We start from the raw sequence: 11,946 nt of genomic DNA, 5'->3' as shown, positions 1-11,946 counted from the left end.
CGGGAGGCCAGCGAAGGGCAGCCAGTGAGCGTCACGTGCAGGCGGGATGTACACGGACAGCGGAGCGATGTCCTGCCAGACAAAGACGGAAGCAGTGCCTGCAAGAAATGCATAAGAGTAAATGCGTGAGTTGCTGTCACGCGAGGAGCAAAGTTTTTGTACCGACTTTAACGATTTGGCCCTACTACTCTCCCTATTGGCGCCGCAGTGTGTTTTGTGTAGCCGCGGTAAAGCCCTGACCCTTGTTCCGTTTTATCCTTGATTGTCCATTGTCGCGCACCTCGACGGCATGTTTTCAGCGCAGTTTCGTCCAATGTTTCTTTTTTATTTAATGCTTTTCCGTTGATCCGGATTAAACCGGTGTTTTTAAGGAAGACTTGTTTTTTCACTCGTTGGGCGCGGACCCGTGTTCTAGAAGGCGGAACCTTCAGACTTCACATGCATCGAGAATGGGACTGATATGAAAGCGATTTATGAACTTTATTGAGTTCTATCAATGTTTTAGCACATTTTTTTTTTGTTTTTCTGACGCAGGGTTGCGTCTTCAAACAACACTGCTGCCTATCGTTGTAAGATGCAAATATGGTTTCCTATTGCCTGTATAAACGTTTTCCAACGTATTGGCAGGATGCGAATGAGTTTTGGTATATCTTGAATAATCTGGCCACTTAAGCACTTTCTTTCCCTTCCGCTGTCCGCTAATATGTATAACTAAAGGATTTTGTAAATAATTACTGAACACTTTCCTCTTCATCAATTTAGTCCTAATAATAACAGTGGCACTTTAATCGTGGAGCAGACAGGATCAATTAGTATTGTCTAATCATTGGCTCCTGCGGCTTTCATTATAAATGGAATGTGTACATCGTTAGAGTAAACATTACTTTCTGCATATTGTACATGCGCATGTTTCGCTGACGCCGTGCTCCCAGGCGGCGCTAGCAGCGCGCGGGTTAGCGCGCCATTCTATTGGTCGTTGTTCGCAAGCCAAAACCATCAGATCGCAGTTTCAAGTTCGCTATATTGGATACAGGCAGCTTTGGTAGGGACACGCAAGATACCTGAACGGACTTAACTGTGCCAACGGCCACCTTTGTTTCTGCAGCTTTCTTAACGTAGGACGTAGGCAATGTTTGAGCCAAAGTGCTATGTTCGAGTGCAGAAATCATTTAGAAGGGCCCCAGGAACAGAACGCTGCTTAGATCATATTTTTTAAGCGTTCATATAGATGTTACCAGCAACTTCAAGAAAAGTGAGGAGCTCATCACAATACGGAGAGCGCAATGATTTCTGCGTTCCAGTCGTATCAATCGCTCGGAGTCGTCCTGGTCACACGGGTCGTTATCGCCGCACAGCCAAACCTTTTCAAGGCATAGAAACTTTTCTAGAACCTTGCGTCAAGCACCTCCATCAGTAAAATCCCTGGTTTAGATAACACTTATTCGTTCCAAACTAGAATATGTTTCCGCCTAATTTGAAACCCTAATCACAAAAAACTTTCAGCTACTTTTGAAGTAGTACAAAATCGCGCTGTTTGATTCAATTTCTCGGTCTATTCTTATAACGTTAATATATTTAAACTAAAGCGCAATGCTAACCTGCCAATTAACCTTACCTAACCACCAAAAGATAGGCAAGACTCTGTTTGTTTCATAAGTTTTATTACCATCCTTCCCTGAACTTCAATATAAACCTTGCTCAACACATCCCTGGCCGCAGAAACGATGGGAAGGCTGTCTACCATCTTCCTGCCCGACATCTGAGCAATTATCATCCTTTTCTGTTAAATCAGCAGGAGATTAGAATGACCTACCAAGTGCCAACGTGGACGACACTAACCCATCATCATTCAGATCATCCATCAACAGTTTCATCTGCTGAGTGTAACCCTCCCTAATCTAATACTGCTTAAATGGGGCCTTTCAGGTATTCGTAAATAAAAACAAATATTAAAGATTTTTTTCTCTGCACAAAGATCTCGCGCATGCTTACTGAGCCGCACATTTACGCCGAGAGAAAAACAGTCGCACCGCGTATCACAGTCGCGTTAGCGTGCATCTCGTTTACTACAAAGACCATTGCCATGGTGGATGCACCCCGCCAGCGCCCCTTGCTGATGACGTCAAGTGAAACCTGCCGATTAGAAAGATCTATTCTTACTTCCCCTGCATGTTACACAGTAAAATCGGGATAAACGTAGCTATCAATCGTCTACTGTGTAATTCCCACAGATGGTGACCATCAAAGTGCTAATTGGTGTTTTCTGTGAGCCCTAGAAATCTGAATGTTTTTCAAAATACATCCTTCCTTCTTTGTTTTGAGGATTTTCGAATTCTATATTTGCCAAAGCTTCCGTTGACCTCCCACAAATTTTCCACTTCTGCTGCAAACTGTCGAAACGCACTTTGTGGAGTTGCTACGTGAAAGGAGTTGCTACGTGCGTGGAAGCTCTTGCGTAGCAAGAGCTTCCACACACCCCCATACAAAATGCACCTTCAAAAGCCCCTTATTCTGTGCCACACTCCAAGCCATTCACACACCGACGAATATTTGCGGTATTCCGACATGAGAAAATTGCACATCAAGATATATATATATATATATATATATATATATATATATATATATATATATAGAGAGAGAGAGAGAGAGAGAGAGAGAGAGAGAGAGGACTGTACGCTTCATTTAAAGAAACATTTTATTGGACTCGACGTTTCGACCAGACGGTGGCCTTCATCAGGAGTGCGAACGCAAGCGAGGGGGGTAGGTTCTATATGCAAAGAGTTGGAAAAGAAACAGGTGCGCAGAGGAGTACAATGGCATTGTAGTGGTGGGTGGGGTAAAAAGCAGGTGCAGGCTGGGAGTGAAAGAAAGTGCAGGTGGGGAGAGCAAAAAAAAAAAAAAGAGACGGCACATGGAAGGAAGCACAGTAATAGGTATGACCCCAGGCGACAAAAGCAGGAATTGTGTGACCTTCATTGTGTGTATGGTGGGGGAGGCTGACAGTCTTTTGGGGCACCTGCAGTAAGCTTGACTTGGCCGTTTTTGGTGTGTTTAAGGGAGGAATTTACGGGGTAACTGAACTTTGAAGTGGAGAAAGAATACCAGGCCTGTCATTAATACCGGCATGCAGGGCATTAAATTTAAATATAGAGTACGATTCTCGCTGTTCCCGTTCGCGGTTGCTATGGAAGCCGCTCTGGAGCAGGAAAACTTTAAGTTTGTCGAATTCGTGACTTTTCTGTTGCAGGTGTTTGGACAGGGGAAGGTGGGGGAGAGATTTGGTGTGCGCGCGATGGTTGTTGAAACGAATTCAGAAGGGGTTCTCGGTCTGCCCTATGTATTGCATTTGACACTCGCCACACTCGAGCATATATACCACGTCCTGGAGTCACAATTCAAATTTCCGCGGATGGAGTGTTTAAAATCAGAGTGTGTGCTCTTTGCCGTGGTCGTTGTTTGCATGTGTTTGCAAACTTGACATCTATTCTTTCCGCACGGCATACAACTCACAAGATCTGCTTCATCGATAGTAGAGTGTACTACATAATTTTGTAAATTTTTTGGTCGTCTGTATGTAACCCGCGGAACCACAGAAAAACTTTTGGAGAGGCGATCACTTTGTTCGATGATGTTAAAGTGCTTTTTTTTTTAGTATTTTCGTGATGTTCGGAAGGTTGTTTGCGAAAGTTAAGATAAGATTTGAGCGGTGTTCATTTTGTGCTGCCGGCCGGCCTTCCATAAATGTTTCATTGCGATCAATTAATCCCGCTTTTTGGATGGCATCATCAATAATAGTTGGCGGATAGTGCTGGTGTTTCAGAACCTCCCGCATGCGGTTGGAATTTTCCTCAAAATCGTCTGAGCGTGAGCAGATTTGTTTGAAACTTATTGCCTGAGAGTATGGAATTGATGTTTTGCAGTGGCGCGGGTGGCAGCTTTTAAATTGAAGGTATTGTTGTCTGTCCGTGGGTGTTCTGTAGACATTGGTGATTAGTGCCCCGTCTTCAAATTGAAATTAATACGTCAAGGAAGTTAATTTGAGTGGAGGAGTAGGTATGTGTGAATGAGATGCTGGGATGTATGTTGTTAAATCAGGTAATGAATTGGATGAGTTCATGCTCGTTTTCTGTCCATATGATAAATATATCGTCTAGGAAGCGTTTATAAAAAGCTGGGTTTTTTTTTGGGTACGAGAGTAGGAAGTCAGATTCAATGTGATCCATGAATATGTCAGCATAGTTTGGCGCCATTTTCGTTTCCATGGCTGTACCACTGATTTGTAGGCAATACGAGTTGTTGAATTCGAAGGAATTGAGTTTTAGAACCAGATTAGCAAGTGACGCGATGGCGGTTGGGCTTTTGGAGTTTGGGGCTTTATGTTTTTTATATGATGAGATCAGAGCTTGGATCCCGTCCTCGTGCGGAATGTTCTTGTAAAGGGACACCACGCCAAGGGTCACTAAAAGGGCACCTTTGGTGACAGTAAGTTTAGATAACTCTTTCAGGAAGTGATTAGTGTCGCGTATGTAAGATGTATGTTTGGGAGAGATATGCTTGATGAGGGAATCGATGTAAATAGATATTGGTTCTGTGAGCGTGCCAATGCCGGATACGATTGGTCGACCGGGATGATTTTCTTTGTGCACTTTCGGGAGCATGTAGAAACGCCCTGGGGACGGATCTATTGCCTCTAGTGCCTTTCTTACTCGCGGTAGTATTTCCCCTTTCTCGGTGAGTTGCTTTAGAGCTGTGTTGTAATTTCCTGGTGTTCGGCAGTGGCATCTGATGGGAGTAATTCACAGAAATTTGAGTTGTAGAGTTGGGGATATCCCTCGGTAATATAATCGTCTTTGATTAAAATTACTATACCACCTCCTTTATCGGCAGGTTTGATGACGATTTCCGTTCGCTGCCTAAGTGATGTTAAGGCGTTACGTTCTTTTTTTGAAATGTTAGAGGGTCCGGGCCTGTAGGTCTCGAAAGCACGAAGGATGTGCCGCTGTACAGCTTTTATGTACAAATCCAGATGTTTTTTCCTCTCAGATCTGGGGGTCCACTGTTCCTCAGACCGGGGAAGTGAGGCAGAATTACTGTTAGGTTTTTCGAAAAACTATTTCTGTAGTCTTAAGGTTGGTGAAAAATTGTCTAGATCCTTAAGTAATTTGTATTCGTCATATCGTCCTATATTTGGACAGAATTTCAGTCCATGGTATAGGAGTGCTGTTTCTTCCGGGTAAGTGTTGCGTTTGAGAAGTTAAGAATGTTCTGCTGAAAGTGTGGTCTGTCCGGTGTTTGGTTAGAAGTGTTCAGGTGGGTTCCTGAATCGTTTGCTTTATGATTACACTGATTTAAAAAATTACTCGGTTGTGGTGTCATGCCATGCTCAAGGTTTATATAAGAAGGGACGTTATCTCTTTGAAATTTTTTACACTTTTAGTCCAAATTTCTGTAGCTCTCCTCTGGAAGACCTCAAGCTCTTGCCCTCAGTTGTTGATAGTGTAATGTTGGGACTCCTGATGAAGGCCAGCTTCTGGTCGAAACGTCGAGTCCAATAAAATGTTTCTTTGAATGAAGCATACACTTCGCTCTATAATTTCTTAAGCGGCTAAGTACGTTAAATGTTCTCGCATCCTATATATATATATATATATATATATATATATATATATATATATATATATATATATATATATATATAAATCATTTCTGTATACCGAGAAATTGATAGACTTGGCAACAGGAACAGTGGAGACGGTACGATATAAAACAAAATATCATGTTTCACAACCGCATTTGTATATTTTCTTCGCGACTGCAGGGCTCATTTAGCATCCTACATGGAGTTCGGCTTCGTAATTTTGGCATTGCGGTAGAAATTTCCAGCTCTTTGTCGGTCATTTAGAACACATGCTATATATTATTAATTTACCGCTGTTCTCGCCTTTACGAAGCATGATATATTCAATATGTTAGGTTCTATTTTGACACGTCCAATTTTATGTTTAGGGAATAAAGCATGTTAAATAGATTCCTTCGAGAGCGAAATCGCGCCCTTAATACAGTGTCAAATAATCTTAGCATTAAGTATCATAAATGCATTATTTCCAAAAATCAGAGAACATAAACATATTTGTTCCTTAACTCTGAAATAGTAACGTGAACAACCGTTTCGTCTGTGAATGCTCTTTGAAAGAATGGCGGCCACGGTGTGTTGCAACTAACAATCCTCACACAGGCTTGGCTAGGAAAGTCAAGGCGCACTTACGGTAATTGAAACAATGGTAATTTGGAGAGCTTGCCGCCATGGGTGCGAACAGCTCTCAGAGCCGCTTAGTCTAGATGCAAGCACGTAGGTGGATTCGCGGCGGTGTTTGAAAAATAAAAAGACATTGTGTGCGTTCACCCCGGCTGCTTCATCAAGCAAGCCTTGCTGATTCATGGATGGTTTCTTTTTAACATTCAAATTGCGCTCCAACGTCCATCAGTGTATTTCCGAAAGTTTGGTAAATTGTGCAGCTTGAACGCCATTCCACTCTCGCCGGTAATTCAGTTGGTGCCTGTTTTATAAGTGACTCTGCTTCTGGTTGATTAAGGCTGCATTATTTGCTCGGACGCGAGATCAGTTTGTGTCACTGCTGTCTCCGGTGCTAGCCCCAGACGATTCATTATAGAGAATCGAGCCATCGCTCGTCTGTCGACGCCAACACAAGCCGTAGATTCACTACCACTGCTTTCTGATTCTCTCTTTCTACCTTTTCTGTTCTGCGTTGACTTCTCCGTAGCGATAAGCGAATGATGCGGGAAACAGGAACGGGCCTCTCCCATCCCGATCACGGGTTGAGATTTTCCCACCAGCCCGTAGATTACGCGCCGTCGCAACCTGTTGTTGCTCGTGGTCGGCGCACAATTAATTGGAACGTCCCTGGCACCCTCTCCTTAGCGCTCATTTATAGCTTCCGCAAAGCTGTACCTTCCCGATGATGTACGCGTGTGCCTAAAAGCATAGACAGGGTACGGTGGCAGGCTGATTGAGTGTCGAAAGGGTCACCATATCACAATAAAGATTGCAATGCTAGACAGCTTAGAAATCAGATGATATTTACTGCACTACCTTCACGAATATACATTTACTCGTGCATGTGAAGAAGGTACGAAAGTGAAAATACCAGGAGAATAAGATTACGGTGGAGTGCATTTGGCCAGCACTCGTAGGTCATGACTAGCAGCTTAACGGTAACTTTTAGGTGAAAAGTATATAACAGTTGCATCTTATTTATACTCACATATGGAGCTGAAACATGGAGGCTAACGAAAAGAGCTCTGCTTAAGCTGCGGAAAATGCACAGAGCTGTCGATCGGGAAATGGTAGGTGTAACGTTAAAAGATAGGAAGCGTGCAGAGTGAATCAGGGTAATAACCCGAAGTAAAGCCATTCTAGCGGAAATCAAGAAGGAATGGGCACGGGTAGAGTATGTAGTGAATAGAAAGGATAAGTGATGGTGCCGAAGGGTAACATATTGCATTTAAAGACAAGGGAAACCTAGCAGGGGGAGGAAGAAATTTAGGTGGCTGGATTAGTTTAAGAATTTCGCAGGTCTCAAGCGCATGCAGCTAGCATAGAACCAAGCTACTCGGAGCAATATAGGATAGGACCTAGCACAGGAGTTGATATACATGTCGGAAGATAAGATGTGAAGTTTACTATAATCAGAACAGCCATTTTGCAAGAACAGTTTTAACAGCGCCGAGGTACTAATGCAGCAATACCTCTCCTCAAAGTCACTTCAAGTGTAATCAGCGCTCGGTCGTTGGAGGCATTGTAAAAGCAACTGGGACGCCGGCCTTGTTACAGTTTCTCATTGTCACTGTAGCGCTTTCACTTCAATAGTTAACATACCGACTGTGGCACCAGTCGTTGCCAAAAAACCGGAGCGGTCATTTCTTTTTGTTTACGCGCCAATTCCTAGTACGGTATCTCCGCATGCTACCACCTAACTTGAGAGGCAGGTCTTATGAGCTTCTTTAACATCAGCAGAAATCAGCATTGAGGCTCAACGCTGACCGCAATAAAAAGCCCGTTATTCGAGCTGTACTGAACGTCTTACCCTTCAGAAGACAACCGCTTAAACCTGCCTAATATTGTGTTGGTAAAACGCATGATTTCCGTTGGCATTTGTGTTAGGCGTGCCGGATTCCCACTGTACGCCTACAAGCAACCAAATGATGACTGAAGAACTGCCCGTACACCTCCTCTGTTTGATTGAGGAAGAATTTCAGTGGAGGGCAGGTTTGTATTTGTCTTATATTTCACGTACCATTTTGGAAGTAACCTGTATGCATAGTTGAACGACTTACAGTTGATTTTAATAAAATATTTATGGTCTTCACAGAGCCTTGCTCTCCCATTTCAAATGTTGCGAAAAACGGGCAGAGCATCTCCATTAGTTTTCAGTAACAGTCCTAACTACTAACTCTTCGCTCCGAGCGCAAAACAAATAATAAAAGCTAAATATTGCTACATGCAGAAAAATACATAATTACCATCAATATATTCACTACACAATCTTGTTGCAGTCCCGCATTGCTAGCCCAAAGAAATCTGACTCAATAGGTGGACTTGCAAACATCTGGACTAAACAATTTTCACAGCCATAACGCCGATGCCTACACCATTACGAAAACCGAGGATATTATGTACTAATACCGCAACCTACTCTGTTTTCAATGCCGACTGTACCTTGCACTGCATAAAAGTAGAAGAGGGCGCACACTCTTCAAAGCTCACACCACAAAACATCGCTCGGGCTGCGAACAACGCGTTATTTTATTAAGTGATCGCAAAGCCATGTACACTCTGCATTGGCTCCAGTTATTTTCAGCCCTTTTAAGCACAAACACTGGCGAGGATGGAAAGGTCAGAAAAAAAATGGAATAAATGTATTGGTTCTATGATGTGGGTTGATTTACAAGCGTTTTGAATTTTAGGCGGCTTCAAAAATCATGCAGGGGGAACCTGGAAATGCGCACTGACCCTGACGATGGAGTCTCCGCATCCGCTTAGCTGCATGATGCTAAACAGAACACACTTCACCACAAGGATACAAAATCAATACAAATGCAATGACACAAACGTTTCACATCTGTTCAAGGTGTTGTCGACAGAGACGCCGCGCACGTTCGGCCAACGGACGGAATGCGCGCAGACCCTCTCCGGGGTCCCGCCTCGGACTCGACGGGGGGTGCTCTGCTCCGCACTGCGAAGTGGCTCTCGGGTTACTCGACCATTCCGACCCCGGACATCCGGTGGGAGAGGGTGTGCGGAGAGGGACCGAGTGGACCGTGCCGCCACCGAAACGGACTCTTTTCGGTCAGTGTCTGTTCTGTACGCCGTGCGAGCGAGTGTTGTAAACAAAGGGACAATAAATCTGTTCCGTTGTTTTGTTTTTGACGACTGTGTCGACTACAGAACTTTGCTCAGACGTGGGATTGCAACCAGCTACCTTCCTCAACGAGTGCCTCTGAAGTTTTTCGTCCACGAAAAGCCACGATGATGCTACGTTGGAAGACAACGAATGGGGGATCCGAGGGCGAGGTATCACGGCCGGCTCACTCTACGAACGAGAGCGTACAGAACGAAGGCGAGGCGCAGCCCAACGTCGAAAGGGGATCCATGAACGCTGCAACGGCAAGCAGCCACGACATGGACAGCCCCAAAGAAGCAGTGCCCGTTCCCAGTGCCTTCAACTTCCAAGCGCTGATGCAGGCGGCAATCCAGATGGCGGTACGAGAGGCATTGCAGGGAGCAGCCCAGCTAATGCAGTCGACTCAATCGCCACCACACCACCCGTCGACAGGTGCATCGGGCGTCGCGGATGGACGATTGGCGACGGCGAGCGCGCAACTAGTGCCAATATTCGACCCATCTTTGCACGATCAACCAACGGTCGAGACGTGGCTCAACAAAGTGGATAATTTGGCTGCAGCCTACAGTTGGAACGACCAGCAGACCACTTGCTTTGCCCTCCCGAAGCTCCAGGGCGTCGCAAAAACGTGGTATGATGGGCTCACCGATGTCCAACGAACTTGGGCCGACTGGAAAGCTGAAATGAAGAGGGCGTTTCCTTCGGCATACAGTTTTAAACGCGCATTCCGGGGCATGGAATCACGAACGAAGGAGCGCCACGAAAGTGTCGAAGCGTACTTCTACGACAAGCTGGCCAAAGCAAGGCGCTCCAACATCGGTGAAGCGGCTTGTATCGAGTACGTCATCACTGGACTCAACGACGAAGATCTGGTGCGGACCCTCAGCGTTCGAGACTACGCAAGCCCAGATGAGTTGTTCCAGTGCATGAAACGGCTCTGCGACAGAACGGACACCATGAAGCAGACCAGACCCAAGACGCTCCAACAGCCGTTGGATGCTCGACGTTCACACCGCGTCCAAGAGGGCAACCACTGCGTAGCGGCAACTGCTCAACGTCCACCTCGCACCGGAGGCGAATCGGCAAAGGCATCCGGACGGAAATACAACAAAACAGGCGAGCCACTTTGTTTCAATTGCTCTTCATACGGACATTTTTCGGCAGCATGCCCAAAACCTCAACGCAAACCGCGATGCACGAATTGTGGAAAATCGGGCCAGGAGCTCAAAGATTGCTATTCAAAGAAGGTCTCGACAACTAGCAACGGGGCGAAGCCAGCTGTCCTTGCGCAAGAGAGCAACGATACAGTGGGCAGCATGGTGCCAAATCAGAAGTATTTCATGAGTGCCAACGTGAACGGGAAGCCGATTAAGGCATACGTCGACATGGGAAGCCAGTGCATAACGATGCGGGAGAGCGAAGCAGAAAAGTTGAAACTCTCATACGAACCTCTAAGCCGTCCCTTTACGATCAGCGGGTACGGATCTGGAAAAACGACGCCAATGGGCAGCTTTGAAGCGAAATTGACGGTGGACCAGGCTACAGCCGACGTCCAGATCCACATTGTCCGAGACGATGTACAAGCTGTCCCACTGCTTGTCGGGCAACCCTTTACCGAGCAGCCGCACATAACGGTGGTGCGCCGCAAAAATACAGTGCGCATTTTCAAGGAGCATGACCAGTCGGAGGATGAGGACGGGACTCTGGCCTACTTAACTGTACCAGCCCACCACCGCGCCGAGTGAACTTGTGGGCGAAGGAGGCTGTTGTCATACCTCAGAATTAGCCGAGTGAACTTGTGGGCGAAGGAGGCTGTTGTCATACCTCCGAATTACGTCGGCTTGGTTGCACTGGGCAGTGACAACGTTACTCACAGTGACATCTTCGTCCACGGAAAGCTGCATGAGCCACGCGGCCAATACGTATACCAAGCTGTGTGCTGAGGGAAAACGAAGGGTGCGAGCTATGCCTACATGTAGCGAATGTCTCAGAGTCTCCGCTGATCATCGCGCAAAACCAGAAAATCGCAAGGGGATTCTTGTGCATGGAAGAAGAATATTCCGAACTCTCCACTCTTGTAAGCTGCCATGAAAGAAAGCCGACAAAAGCAATCTCGGGAGATGATGTAGCGGTCGGCTCATCAATTTCTAACACGCAAAAGGAGTCACTCGTAGCGGTGATTAACGAGTACCGCGACTGCTTCGCGACGTGCCTATCAGAAATCGGCTGTACACACGCAACTGAAATGAAGATTGAGGTGACCACGGACACTCCAGTAACGTACCGCCCCCATCGCCTAGCACACTCGGAAAGGCAGGCTGTGCGAACTATGATCGACGAACTGAAAGAGGCTGGAGTGGTTACGGACTCTAACTCTGCCTACCGAGCCCTATCCTACTTGTAACAAAAAAGAGCGGTGAGAAACGGCTTTGCGTAGACTTCCGAGCCCTCAACAAAATAACCAAGAAGGATAGGTATCTGCTCCCATTAAATGACGACCAACTTGACATGCTCCACGACA

The sequence above is a fragment of the Amblyomma maculatum genome, chromosome 11 (assembly GCF_055883805.1).
Source record: "Amblyomma maculatum isolate TAMU_Amacu chromosome 11, ASM5588380v1, whole genome shotgun sequence".
In the NCBI taxonomy this organism is placed as follows: Eukaryota; Metazoa; Arthropoda; class Arachnida; order Ixodida; family Ixodidae; genus Amblyomma; species Amblyomma maculatum.
This window is presented reverse-complemented; position numbering follows the sequence as displayed.